At 44.0% G+C, this 12,855-nt stretch overlaps 1 protein-coding gene and 1 pseudogene across 4 annotated transcripts in view; one reads left to right on the top strand and one right to left on the bottom strand.

The window, feature by feature from the left end:
- Positions 1–12,855, top strand: part of LOC147444386 (plasma membrane fusion protein) — a 71,787-nt gene that overhangs the window by 56,759 nt on the left and 2,173 nt on the right. The gene's annotated exons all lie outside the window — the stretch shown is intronic.
- On the bottom strand, positions 186–872 carry LOC147444387 (uncharacterized; annotated as a pseudogene).

The raw sequence follows: 12,855 nt of genomic DNA, 5'->3' as shown, positions 1-12,855 counted from the left end.
CACCTGCACCACATGTTGTGGCCCAACCTCCTCGATAGCATCTTGAATGTGTTGAAAAATAAGCTCTCCTGCACATTTGGGATTCGAATCTTGTAACTTGTAAGAAACACTTCATTTTGAACTATGATACTCTATGCTTTGATTTCCATGTGACAAGAAATAAGGATAAGAAACATACGAGTGATTCATATGCCAGCTCCTGACACATCAATGGCTCTCAAAAATGTTGTGTCGGTACAACAAGAGAGGAGGATGTTGAGTACGTGACTCTTTCGCACATCTTTCTAGCCATCCAATATGATAGTGCAGCCATATACTGCCCAAGACTCTCTATGACCCTGCAATTGCTCATGAACCATGTCTACTGGACATGTCAATCTGCTAGTGCAAAGTGCCTCAGATCCGGCAGGAGTAATTGGCACTCCTGCAGCTGTAGCTATTGAGACAACATTCACAAATCTTTTGTAGGCCCCTGTGCGTGCAACATGGAATGCAATGTTGCATTGGTAAAAAAAAACGCTCCTCGGCAATCTCCGCCGCCTTCTTCAAGCTAGGAGCCCAAACATCATGCAATGTAGAAGAGCGCCCAGATGTGCGAGCCCTCTCTTATGCGTACCTACTCCAAGTTGTCCCATTTCGGGTTGGGAAGGAGCTGCGTGTGTGGCGCTAATAGAAGGAGCAACGTGACTAGTATTCACGTCTTGAGTGCTAGCTTCTGTAGCATCTCCTGCATTGCTATCCTCCACACTAGCAGTAACATTTGGAGCACGACAGGTGGAAGAGATATTTGGAGTCGAGGCTCGTGGAGTACTAGACGTAGTAGGGATATTTGGAGTCGAGGCGCGTGGAGTACTAGAAGTAGCAACCACCATAGGCAAGGGAGGGTTTTGAGCAGCCAATTCACCTTTTTCATCTTGGCCGAGCGCCCAGATGTGCGAGCCCTCTTCTTATGCGTACCTACTCCAAGTTGTCCCATTTCGGGTAGAAGCTGCGTGTGTGGCGCTAATAGGAGCAACAGCGTGACTCGTATTCACGTCTTGAGTGCTAGCAGTAACATTTGGAGCACGACAGGTGGAAGAGATATTTGGAGTCGAGGCTACTAGACGTAGTAGGGATATTTGGAGTCGAGGCTCGTGGAGTACTAGAAGTAGCAGCCACCATAGGCAAGGGAGGGTTTTGAGCAGCCAATTTACCTTTTTCATCTTGGACTTTCTTTAAGAGGGCCTCTTCATCTATTGGGGGCTCAAGAGAGGGCATGACAATACTGATGTACTCTGCCCGCTCACCCCCAAAAGCAAGCCACAACTCTTCGGAGACAGATTATCTCTCCCTTTGGTTCCGATCCAAGCGTAATGGGCTTTCAAGCGGGTCACACCTCCTGTAAGCACATCCCCACACAACTTACATACAACCCTGTGAGAGTTAGATTTATGATATTTGGAAATGAAAATTGTAGATTCCCATGGATCCCTCTCAATTACTGGCTGCCTGCTCTGTCCTCTCACCATGATCGAAGATTCTCAGCCCTGCAAATTTTGATACATGTAAAACATGTGAGAAAATTGATCAATAATGATTATAGTCGCGACTCGCATTGCCAATTTCAAGATTCATCAAGAAACAAAGTAAAGTATTGCAATCTCTCTCTCTCTCTCTCTCTCTCTCTCTCTCTCTCTCTCTCTCAGCAAGCAGAAATCTCCGAGTAAGAGCAACAGAGACTCGAAACATGTGTGGGACGTGACATAAGGCTCTCTCTCTCTCTCTCTCTCTCTCTCTCTCTCTCTCTCTCTCTTTGTGTGCGCAGACAGGTCACATCAGACAATTGATTGTCTGTTGTCTGTTGTGTGTGTGTGTGTGTGTGTGTGTGTGTGAGAGAGAGAGAGAGAGAGAGAGAGAGAGAGAGAGAGAGAGAGAGAGAGAGAGAGAGAGAGAGAGAGAGAGAGAGATTGAACCATACCGTTGAGCACTCGCAGCCAACGCTCGCAGAATTGGACCCGTCGCGACTCACAAAGGCTTTAAAATTTGTCCAGTCAAGGCTCACGACGCCTCGTAGCCTTTGATAAGCCTAACGATGTGATTTCTACAAAAAGCCCTAAATTTTTAGCGGTTTTAGTAACTACGTTTCACCCGCACACCGAAACGTTTCACGCGTATCAGCCGTTTCACGTTTCACTCATGCTGAAATGCGTTGCGGTTTCACTGACACCGAGTAGACACTTGTTGTGCTCATGTGCAATCATAGAGTATGCAGCTACTCTAAAGTGCCTGTGACATGCACATCCCGCGTATAGGCCTATATATATGTGTGTGTGTGTGTGTATATGTATACATGTATGTATGCATATGTGTATGTATATGTATCTAGATTCTACAAGAAAGATATCTTGCACGTGACTACCATGCTTCTATACCTATAAAGGAAAGTGCAAGGTATAGAGTCATGTGGATTATATCTTTCTTGTGTGTGTGCGTGTATATGTATATTTATCTACAAGAAAGATATCTTACACGTGACTACCATGCCTCTATATCTTTAAAGGAAAGTGCAAGGTATAGAGTCATGGTAGTCACGTGCAACATATCTTTCTTGTAGAGTGAAAGCGAGAGTTTTTCTTCTTCATATAGCCTTTAAAGAAATGGCATCACATGGTAATCTTCTACAAGAAGGTGCAATTCTAGCAAATATCAAGCTGGAGATGGAGATAGCTTTGACAAGCTCCATACATATGCACTAGCAATATTAGTTGGGCTCTTCACCCTTGCCTCTAGGATAGGCTTTTCTAGTACCTATGCTTCAACCACAATTGTAGGAGAAGTGATGCAATAGTCGGAGACACTTCTAGTTTATGCTCTCTTACTGTGGGGGAATGTTTACGTGTGGTGGGCTGGGTTACATCTCAAGCGAGTGCCTTGGTCAAGCGACGTTTTGGTCCTTGCCAATCAGCTTTCAAAGACATGGCATCGCATGGTAACCTTCTACACGAAGACTATCATATATCAAGCCGGCGGTGGAGATAGCTTTGCCAAACTCCATACATATGCACTAGCAACATTAGTTGGGCTCTTCACCCTTGCCTCTATGATAGGCTTTTCTAGTATCTATGCTTTGACCACAATTGTAGGAGAAGTGATGCAACAGTCGGAGCCACTTCTAGTTTATACTCTCTTATTATGTGGGAATGTTTACATGTGGTGGGCTGGGTTACATCCCAAGCGAGTGCCTTGGATAGTTTTAAGCGACGTTTTGGTCCTTGCCAATCAACCTTCAAAGACATGGCATCGCATGGTAATCTTCTACATGAAGATTTCAATTCTAGCAAATATCAATCCGACGGTGGAGATAGTGCTGCCTAACTCCATACATATACACTAGTAACATGAGTTGGGTTTTTCATCCTTGCCTTTAGTATAGACTTTTCTAGTACCTATGCTCCAACCACAATTGTAGAAGAAGTGATGCAACAGTCGGAGCCACTTCTAGTTTATGCTCTCTCTTACTATGTGGAAATGTTTACGTGTGGTGGGCTGGGTTACATCCCAAGCAAGTACATCGGACAATTTTAAGCGACATTTTTGTCCTTGCCAATCAACAACATGCGTCTTCTTGGAATCATTCAAGATAAACATGGGCAAGCACCACTTAGGCGCTTATTCACTATCATTCAATGCTTCTTTCTTTGAGGACGATAGCCTCGACAACTTACAAGTCATACATCGTAGAAGAGTTGTTGTTGCCAAAGTATGCAACTCCCTCATTGTGGAATTTAGTGGAGACATCTTTCAATTTTTGACTTTGACGAGAATAGACAGATAGTAGGCACATCTCCTTGGTGTGACACTCTTAAGTGTCGACCCAAACATTTGCTTTTTTGTAGCTATAGGCCAATCAAAGAATTGGTTCCAAACAAGCAAACGGTGAAGATATCTAATTCTTGACTTTAACAAGAATAGTTTGATAGTGGGCGCGTCTCGTCACTGTGGGGCTCGTAGTTTAACCCAGAAAATTTTTCTTTTATTTAGCCTTAGGCCAATCAAAGAATTGGTACCAAATAAGAAACGAGAGACTAATAAGCGGCAAATTTCTTGCTGAAACACAAACCAACCAATGGAAAATTTCTTGCTGCTTTCACACTCATAGACAAGTTAACTAGTTATTTGAAAGTTGAAGGTGTTTGTGTCCCAGCTTGAAGTAAGAGGACCTCAGCTAGTACCTCTAGGATACAAAATATTTAATCATGAGGTAAGTGACCTTTTACTTCAGAGATATGGTATGTTTATGCAACTAGATGTTGAGGTTGTCGTATAAACTAGAGTTTGTTTGGCCCCGAAGCTCCTCTTCATGGATCCTATCGATGGGCAGGTGGTGACACTTTTGTTGTGGCGTCGGGTTCTACTCTTGAGACAGTTTATGTAACTAGTCAACCAAAGAGGAAATATTTGATATAGTCTTGCATACTATTGAAAAGCAAGTGGAGCACGCGCACCATTGAATTTTGCAGGTGAACAAGAGAATCAAAGTTCCTCTTGGAGATTATTGGCCCCCAAAGAGGCGCCCTTGGCAATATTTCTTTAATTTATCATATTTCAAGGCAAGTGTAATGTGCAGCGGAAGTGAATGATGGTGTATGGTTCAAGATGAGTGATCAGTGGTACTTAAGGTTCCTTTTTACTTAGTGGAAGGGAGAGCCTTCCGTGCTTTAGTGAGAGAATGTGCAATGACCAAAACAAAGAGTAGAATGCAAACTGTGACAGTGTCACAAGACGGGCACCACGTGCCAATAGAAAAGAACAGACTGAACAGATTGAACAGACTTTTAGCACTTCAATTGAATTGAATTGAATTTCACCTCAGAGAGTATTGGCCCCAAACCTTGGCGCCCCTTTCGGTATTTGTTTATATTGCATCATCAAAGTACAAGCCGGTTATGCATCCTGTGCACCTTCGTCCAGAAGCATGCCAGAGAATGAGCCCATGGCCTCATATTTAAAGGCCCTAGGCCCAAATGGCAAAAGCAGTTTACATGAAAAGCCTTCAAACTCAAAAGTATATGGTCCAAAAGCTGATGCTCAAATGGCTGCCAGCTTGATTTACGGAAATCTGTACAATTGCCATGTCACCAGTGCAAATCGCGGAAAGTCGTACAGGCTGTCACGTCAGCATGTCAGTGCAATTTTCGAGCTGTCCGTACAGTTGCCACGTGTAACAATGTCAGACTTTGTAAATAATTAAATTATTTACGAGAAAATAATTATCTAATTAGTAGTGTGCACATCAGAATAGAACTAGCAGTTCTAGCACCTCAGGTGCGCCCAAATTCCAGAGCACCTCAGGGAGATCCTAGGAGAAAATACCCTGAAGCCCTAGTGATTGGGAAATCGGGTCTTCAATAAAAGGGTAAATAGTAGCCTCAAATTTCAGGCTCAGAAACATACGCGCGTCAATGCGAGCACAGGAATGAGATGGGGTCCTTAGAACGGTAACACTAAGGCCTGAATTATTTTTACGGCCTTAGGATAAGTTAATTAAAATATTTTAAATGGTTTGTGTTGGACCAAATGGCCGGACAAGTGTGAACAGATAATGCCAGAGTGGTGTCGGTACGGAATTGTGCTGGGGAGCAGCTAACATTTCATTGGTTGTATCCATGTGTGCAGTTGTGGTTCAATTTGCACATTTCGTCAATAACTTATGAACTTTAAAAGGTGAAAGTTGAAAGGTTTTTAAGTTATTAAGTAAGTATGCCAAGTGACACACTTACCAATGCAAACTAGCTCTCTCACTCTCTCTCTCTCTCTCTCTTCCTAGCGCTTCCTCTTCCTGGTGGCTTGATAAGAGCACCCCCTCCCCCACTTCTTAGGTTGGCAGTGCTCCTACCCCCCCTATTGTGAGTATGCTCTACGCATTGGAACCCTCCATGGAAGCTTGAGAGCAGCCCCTTGCGACATATGTGGTGGCCTTGTGCTCCCATTGTCCAGAACAAGGGTTCTCATAGCCATAGCCAACTTTTGGTGAAGTTTCATCGCGAGAAGTTGCAGCAGGCACTCTCTTCGTAGAGTGTGGTGGCTGTAAATTCTCTGTTTTCAACCCCTAATCATTCTTTTAGGGTGAATTTTAGCAAAGTACACATAGAATCTAGTTCTTCTCTACCTACACTACACATACACAAAATTTGGTGCGATTCCATTGCGAAAAAGGTCTCTATTTTGGCATTGGAAGGTGCCCAGGTAACATTTTCAGGTTATGTGCATAAAATTACAGCAAGCATGTGTGCGTGCATTTTGTGTGTTTCTCCCTTGTTTTTATTGCAGGAATGATTATGCATAAAGGGACACAGTTAGCGGAAGGTAGACTCTCATTTTCGAGAGCTTCCGTTGAGTTTTGTGGAAGATAGACTCTCGTTTTTGAGAGCTTCCCAAAATCTTATAGCAGAGGGAAAATCCTCTCAGTATTCAGAGAGTAGCTTTCGCACTCTCTCAGTCAGAAGCAGAAAAGAAAGAATAGAGGACGGGCTATTGCCCCGTTCTTGTGCTTGTAAAGATTCTCCCTTAGTAATAAAGATAATCTCTTTATGGGGGGAACCAGCCCATCTTCTGGTCCCCAATGAAGTGTCAAGCTTTCTCTCTCTCTCTCTCTCTCTCTCTCTCTCTCATTCTCTTGAGTATTTGAAGTACAATTAAAAGTCAGTTTACGCTTCCGTATTTTTTGTGACAATACCGTTTTGAAGTTTCTATTCAAGCACAATCTGCTTTCAAAGGGCAGAACTCCAGCTCTACTCCAATCATAGGGAAGTTGAATTTAAAGGTCGACAACTACAAAGATCGAGAGTCTTTCTTACTAGCGTCACTTGAAGGGTGTGATGTCATCTTGGGAATGCCTTGGCACTACAAGATGCATCCCATTCCTGACTATTGATCATAAAGGAAAGCAATATCTTGTACTTGCAGATGCAGGTGATTAGCGTATCCCCATCGCCAATCACATTGTAATCAAGAAAGCAATGAAAAAGTGTGTTTCAACGTGCTTAATTTTTGCAAGAGAGAGAGATGTGTGTGCTTCACAACTTTCTTCCTCTTTAGAGCAAAAAAGAATTAAGTTATTAGAAAGTTTTGAAGATTGTTTTGCAGATGAACTTCCAAATGAACTTCCACCTTCTCGACCTGAGGATCATACAATTCATTTGATCCAAGGAAGTTCTCCTCCAAATCAGCCCTCTTATCGAGTTAGTCTAATGCAGCAAGAGGAAATCCTCAAGCAGGTTAACAAACTTTTGAAGAAGGGCTTAATAAGGCCTAGTACTTCTCCATATTGTTCACCTGTCTTGCTAGTACAGAAAAGGATGGCACATTCCGCATGTGCATAGACTACAGATCTTTACATGCTAGGCCTAACCATGCCCTTCTCAACTAACTCATGCACTTGCTGCTCTATAAGGAGATTTATTAGGCGGTGAACTTCCTGGAAGAAGCTCAATTGCATGGTCATCATTGCATCGTTTAGGAGGTAGTTCACAAGGGATGTCGTCTCAATAAAAACATCTTGAAATCCCTTGAGAAAATTGGAGAACTCTAGCTCCTTTTGATTATTTATATTGAAACTACTTGAAATACAAAACCATAAACATATCCGTTCCATGTAGAGTGACTGGAAAATTACTATTCTCCTTAAATGAGTGTGCATGCAACGTAGATAAACAAAGTGACGGAGTGTCCAACTGTACCCCAAACACATGCCAAAACTGAGATCGAAACTTCAACTGTCGACCTAAACCTATTAACTGTGGCAAGTCACAATGGAACTGCCAATGCTTGATGGACGATCATGCTCGTGCTTTTTCTGTGAGGGTGTCATGCCAAGGAATGAACATGCAAAAGCGACTGACAAAACGAACAATCATGAAACATTGTGAGTTCCTTGAAAACAAATCTTCTTTCTTTTCGAGAGCGATATGCATACATCCGTGCTCATCCGTGAGTGAATCATGTGCATCGTGCAATATGACATGCCTGTGAAAAGGGAACACATAGAAATGGTGACAAAAATACAAGAGTCCGTCCTTACTAATCATGCGAAGACAAAATACTTCCTGAATGGGTTCTTTGGACCTCGATTCGAGAGCCAAGATCGGTCCTGCGGGACGGATCGTATTTGCAATGAGGTTAGCTTTTCTGGAAACATCATCTTCCAAACCATCAAATTGCTCCTTACGAACAATCACATCCCTATCATGCAAAAAATTGCGTGTCGTGCTTCGGAGAAGACATGACAGCAAAAGAGTTCTTTTTATGCAACGAATGACTCATGCTTTTCTAGACTATGGGACTGTGTATCGAAGAAACAATCACACTACGTTTTTTAACCTCTTGTGAATCATGAGAGTGAGAGACTAATGGCAAGGATGGAATGTTCTTGTCACAGCGAAGGACCACGGGAGGTGCTTCTTCAACTGTGAGAGAGAGTGTTTCTTTCCGATCAATGCGTGGATTATAACCTTTAAACCACTTAATGCCAAAAATAAAATCACATCCTTTTAGAGAAGAAACCACAAAACGACGACGAAAACCGACATTTTGAACTAACACTATCACATTAGGGCATTCATGCGTGAAAGAAGAGTGCATGCCAGAAGCAAATCTAGAGATCACAATAGGATCTATGGGAAGATCTTTTAAACGTGCGGTCTTCACGAGAGTCACTAATCACATCATGCATACTACCCGAATCAAACAAGATCACAATGCGTGTACCATTCACATACCATAACATAGCATGGGAGACTCATCGACATGATTATCAGAAACTTCGGACACATTAGTGTTCTCACAGAGTGTATTCACATATGATGTGGATTCTGTGGGTTCTTTAGGTGCTTTCTTAGGATAATCTCGTTTAATGTGACACTTAGTGACACTCAAAACATCTTTTGTCTCGTGCATATTCGGTGCGTTCTTCAAGAATTAACCAATCTCCTAAAATTCCTTGTGCAGATTTTTCATCAGGTGTCAACTTAGGGGTTTCCTGAGTTATAGCCTTTTCTTTAGATTCATTGTGAGAGGTCTGTGCTGTAGGTGTAGAAGAAGATTGAGAAGAAGAATTACCGTCATGCTTACAAATGGTCTTACCGTGCTTACCATTTGGTTGGTCTTGCAAAGTACTCGACCTGTTCTCCTTTGGCTTGCCTTTGTTGTGCTTCTTTTCTTGTGCTAAGGTGATTCTGATGGCGTCGTTATAGTCCTTAGGGCTGAAAACTTGCACATCGAACTGATGTACTCATCTAACCCAAAGAGGAAAGCCTCCTTGCGATCCTCATCCGACTTACACAATTGAACGCAATCTGCAAAATACGGTTAGAAAAAGACATAACAGGGGATCCATTTTGCTTAAGATCACACCAATCTTCTTTGAACCAATCGAGGTACTGCGGTGGCGTGAAGCGAGCCTTGAGTTTGTCTTGGAAGTCGACCCCTCTGTAAGAGAGGGGTACGCCTTCCTCTCCATGCACAAGATGCTTGGCCATTTGTGACTCTTGCCAAGCTTGATACCAATTAATGGCATCACCCGCTAGGTACATGGCAGCAATCAAAACTTTACTGTTACTTGTTTTCTTGACGCTCGCAAAGTAAGCATTAAATTGATGCAACCAAGAATGAATCAAAGAAACATCCATCTTACCATCATACTTACTAAATGTCAACTTCTCAGTGAATGGATTGTTGGAATCTTCGCCTCTACATGTGCTACCTGATGACTCGCCGACCTCCTTGAGTGGCTTGGTCTTCGAGAAGAGTACCCGTAGGACCAACTCTTGCATGCGTTGGTCTCTCTGCGCTTCTCACTCTACCTCCATAGCCGCTCGCTTCTCTTCGGCCGCTATTTGTTGAGCCTCGCGTGCTTGCTCACGCTCGAGCTCCGTAGTTGCCCTTCGTTCTTCTCACGCTCACGCTCACGCTCCATGGCTGCCCTTCTTTTGTCCATGGCGGCGCGTTGCACCTCTTGTTGTAGCATCTCTCCATAATCGACTTGACCAAAGCCTCCATAGGTTTTGGTGCAATCTGTGGCGGAGATGGGGATGGGGGAGGATCGGGGAACAATCCTTCTTGTGTAGAAACTTCTTCTTCTCCAACTCCACTCTCATCACTTTCACGCAAAGTATACATTCCGCTTTGGGTGACGACCATGCACTGAGTTCTTGGGGTTCGTGGGTTTGAGGTTTTTGGCTTGCAATGTGCGTTTAAGAAGGCTTTTCTCTTACCCAAGCTCAACTCCTTCCTGCAAGTGCACCCCTTGGCGGCCTCGCGCTCGCACCAAGGTTGCTTTTTTCCACCTCACGTCGATTGGCCTGCCGCTAAGTGCAAGGTCTGCTCTCAATGAGTGGAAAAGAGGAACGAGGGGAGGCTGGACAAGCCCTTCTTTCTTGGGTTACCTGCCACTCTTCAAAAACACAAACTAGGGATCGACACGCCCAAGTGGTCTTGGGTTACGTGCGATCACAACAAGCAAAAGAAAATTCTTGTGGTTCTTGTGCTTCTTTCCTTGAGTGATGATACTGAACACTGCCAAAGAGCTCTGATACCAATGTAATGTGCATCGGAAGTGAATGATGGTGTATGGCTCCAGATGAGTGATCAAAGGTACTCAAGGTTCCTTTTTACTTGGCGGAAGGGAGAGCCTTCCGTGCTTTAGTGAGAGAATGTGCAATGACCAAACAAAGAGTGGAATGCAAACTGTGAGTGAGAGTGCAAGAGAGTGCTAGAGAGAGAGAAGAGACGACACCAGATGGGGTCCCAAACCCCCCTCCAAGGGCCCCCTCTCTATTGCTAGAGAGGTATTTGCTTTAGATTGCAAGGTCTGGTACGATGCTTCTAGATGCTGTGGTACTTGACGACGACGACCATGTCGACGACAATGATGAGGTCGACGACGACAATGGTGTCGACAACGACGACGGCAAGGTTGAAAACTAAAAATGCTAGGTAATCTGTTGTGGATCTGCTACTGTGGCGGTATTGCAGGGCTGATTTGCAACCGCCGAGGCGAGCTAGGGCTGAAATGCAAAAGTACTGGCTAATCTGGGCTGAATCTGCAAAACGTTGGCTGAGGTCTGCTGAATCTAAAAACACTAGGCTGATCTGCTATTAGTGGTCGATACGGTGAGGATCTGCAATGGGAAGTTGCGGTACGGCGAGGCTAAGGGCTCAAAACTGAAAACGCTGATGGCTGTGGGCTGCTCCTGAGGTGCTGCCTGACTGCTGGGTGCTTGCCTCCTTGTGTCTCTGCTTCTTCTGTTGTCTATTGGCGCCATGGGCCTTCTTATATAGCTGCAATAAACTGGCCCGAGCAGCTACACTTCAGCCCCACGATTCTGGACAAAAATATTAAGTGACTTATAATGTAAATGACTTATTAGAAGTGGTTCACACGCTGTTGCGACACTGGATTCATGCGGTGGGAAATGCTCATGCTGGGTATTGGGTCATGATGCTAATGATCCTGGGTTGTGCAATCAAAGGGTATGCAACTACTCTAAGTGCGTGGACATGCACGGCTTGTGCACAGGCTCATAAGGTTGCCAGAACACTTCCTAGGCTACCTAAACCCTAGAAATAGGAACAACTTGTCCACATGCACATAGGGTTAGATGTGCATGTGACAGCAAGTGTTTAACTTTCTCGGAGAAGGACGTGGCATGACTTGATCGGATTGGAAGAGCAGAGCAAGAGCCTATGTGGACTCCACTAGCAGCTAGTGCAAAAAACAACACAATTTTTGGCGGCAGTAAACGTGACGCGTTTTTCAAATGTCAACGTGTCTGTTGGGGCGCCAATATAGAAAGCTTTGGCTTTTCATGGACTTTTGAGAATCAATTTTTGGTAGTAGTTGATTGTGGTGCTTTTTGGAACTTCTAAAAATAACTATGGCTTTAAGAGTCGCTTTTGGACCTGTGCTTCCAAAAGTGAGGCCAAGGGTGCCATTAAAGCACATGGACCAAGATTGTGACTCTGTGGATGACTCAAAGGGACAGAGCGACTCTTGACTATTGTACCTTCGACTCGGTCTTATGGAATACGAGAAATACCACAAGAGGTGCCTAGTTGAGGGCAAATGCTTCTAGGAGTGGAACTGTGCTACTTCGTGTCTCTTGGGGGTTCTTTTGGACCCGTGCCTCCAAAATTGAGGCCAGGGGTGCCATTAGAGCACATGGACCAAGATTGTGACTCTGCGGATGACTCAAAGGGAGAGACCGACTCTCGACTGTTGTACCTTCAACTCAATCTTATGGAATACAAGAAATATCACATGAGGTGCCTAGTTGAGGGGCAAATGCTTCTAGGAGTGGAATTGTGTCACCTTGTGTCTCTTGTCTACTATATTCAGTTCTCGTGCAAGTTAAAGCATTTGCCGTTTCGGTTCAGTTTGGTGTTGTTCTAGTGTTTCTACCCCCTTATAAGATGATTAGGCTTTTGGTGACCTCCTTTAACAGGATGGCAAGCTTGTAGTATTTGAGAGCTGTATGCTCACTGGGGGGCGGGTGTGGTACTTGGTAGGAGAAAGGCAATTCTGGCTGTCATCTATGCCTTGAAGATTTCTTACCATTGGTGCTCGCTTCGTGGTTTGGACCAACCCTCTGTGATCTCGCTGACGTTTATTATCAAAATCTATTTTGTGATCAGCTTGACCTTTGTGGTCACAAGACATGCGAGCCAATCGTTCAGTTTTTGCGTTTGCTATCGGAAGGGTGCAACCAGATAGGTTGAAAGGGCTCTTAGCCGAGTTTCTCAGATCAATACTCTCATTTACTGAGATCCTGACTGACTTCTATCTTTATCTTGGAGGGCGTGCGGTAAGAACTTTGAACG

This window comes from Adiantum capillus-veneris, chromosome 13 (assembly GCF_014529385.1).
Source record: "Adiantum capillus-veneris isolate H3 chromosome 13, ASM1452938v2, whole genome shotgun sequence".
Lineage (NCBI taxonomy): Eukaryota > Viridiplantae > Streptophyta > Polypodiopsida > Polypodiales > Pteridaceae > Adiantum > Adiantum capillus-veneris.
The sequence above is the reverse complement of the archived record's forward strand: the minus strand, read 5'-3'. Positions and strand labels throughout refer to the sequence as shown.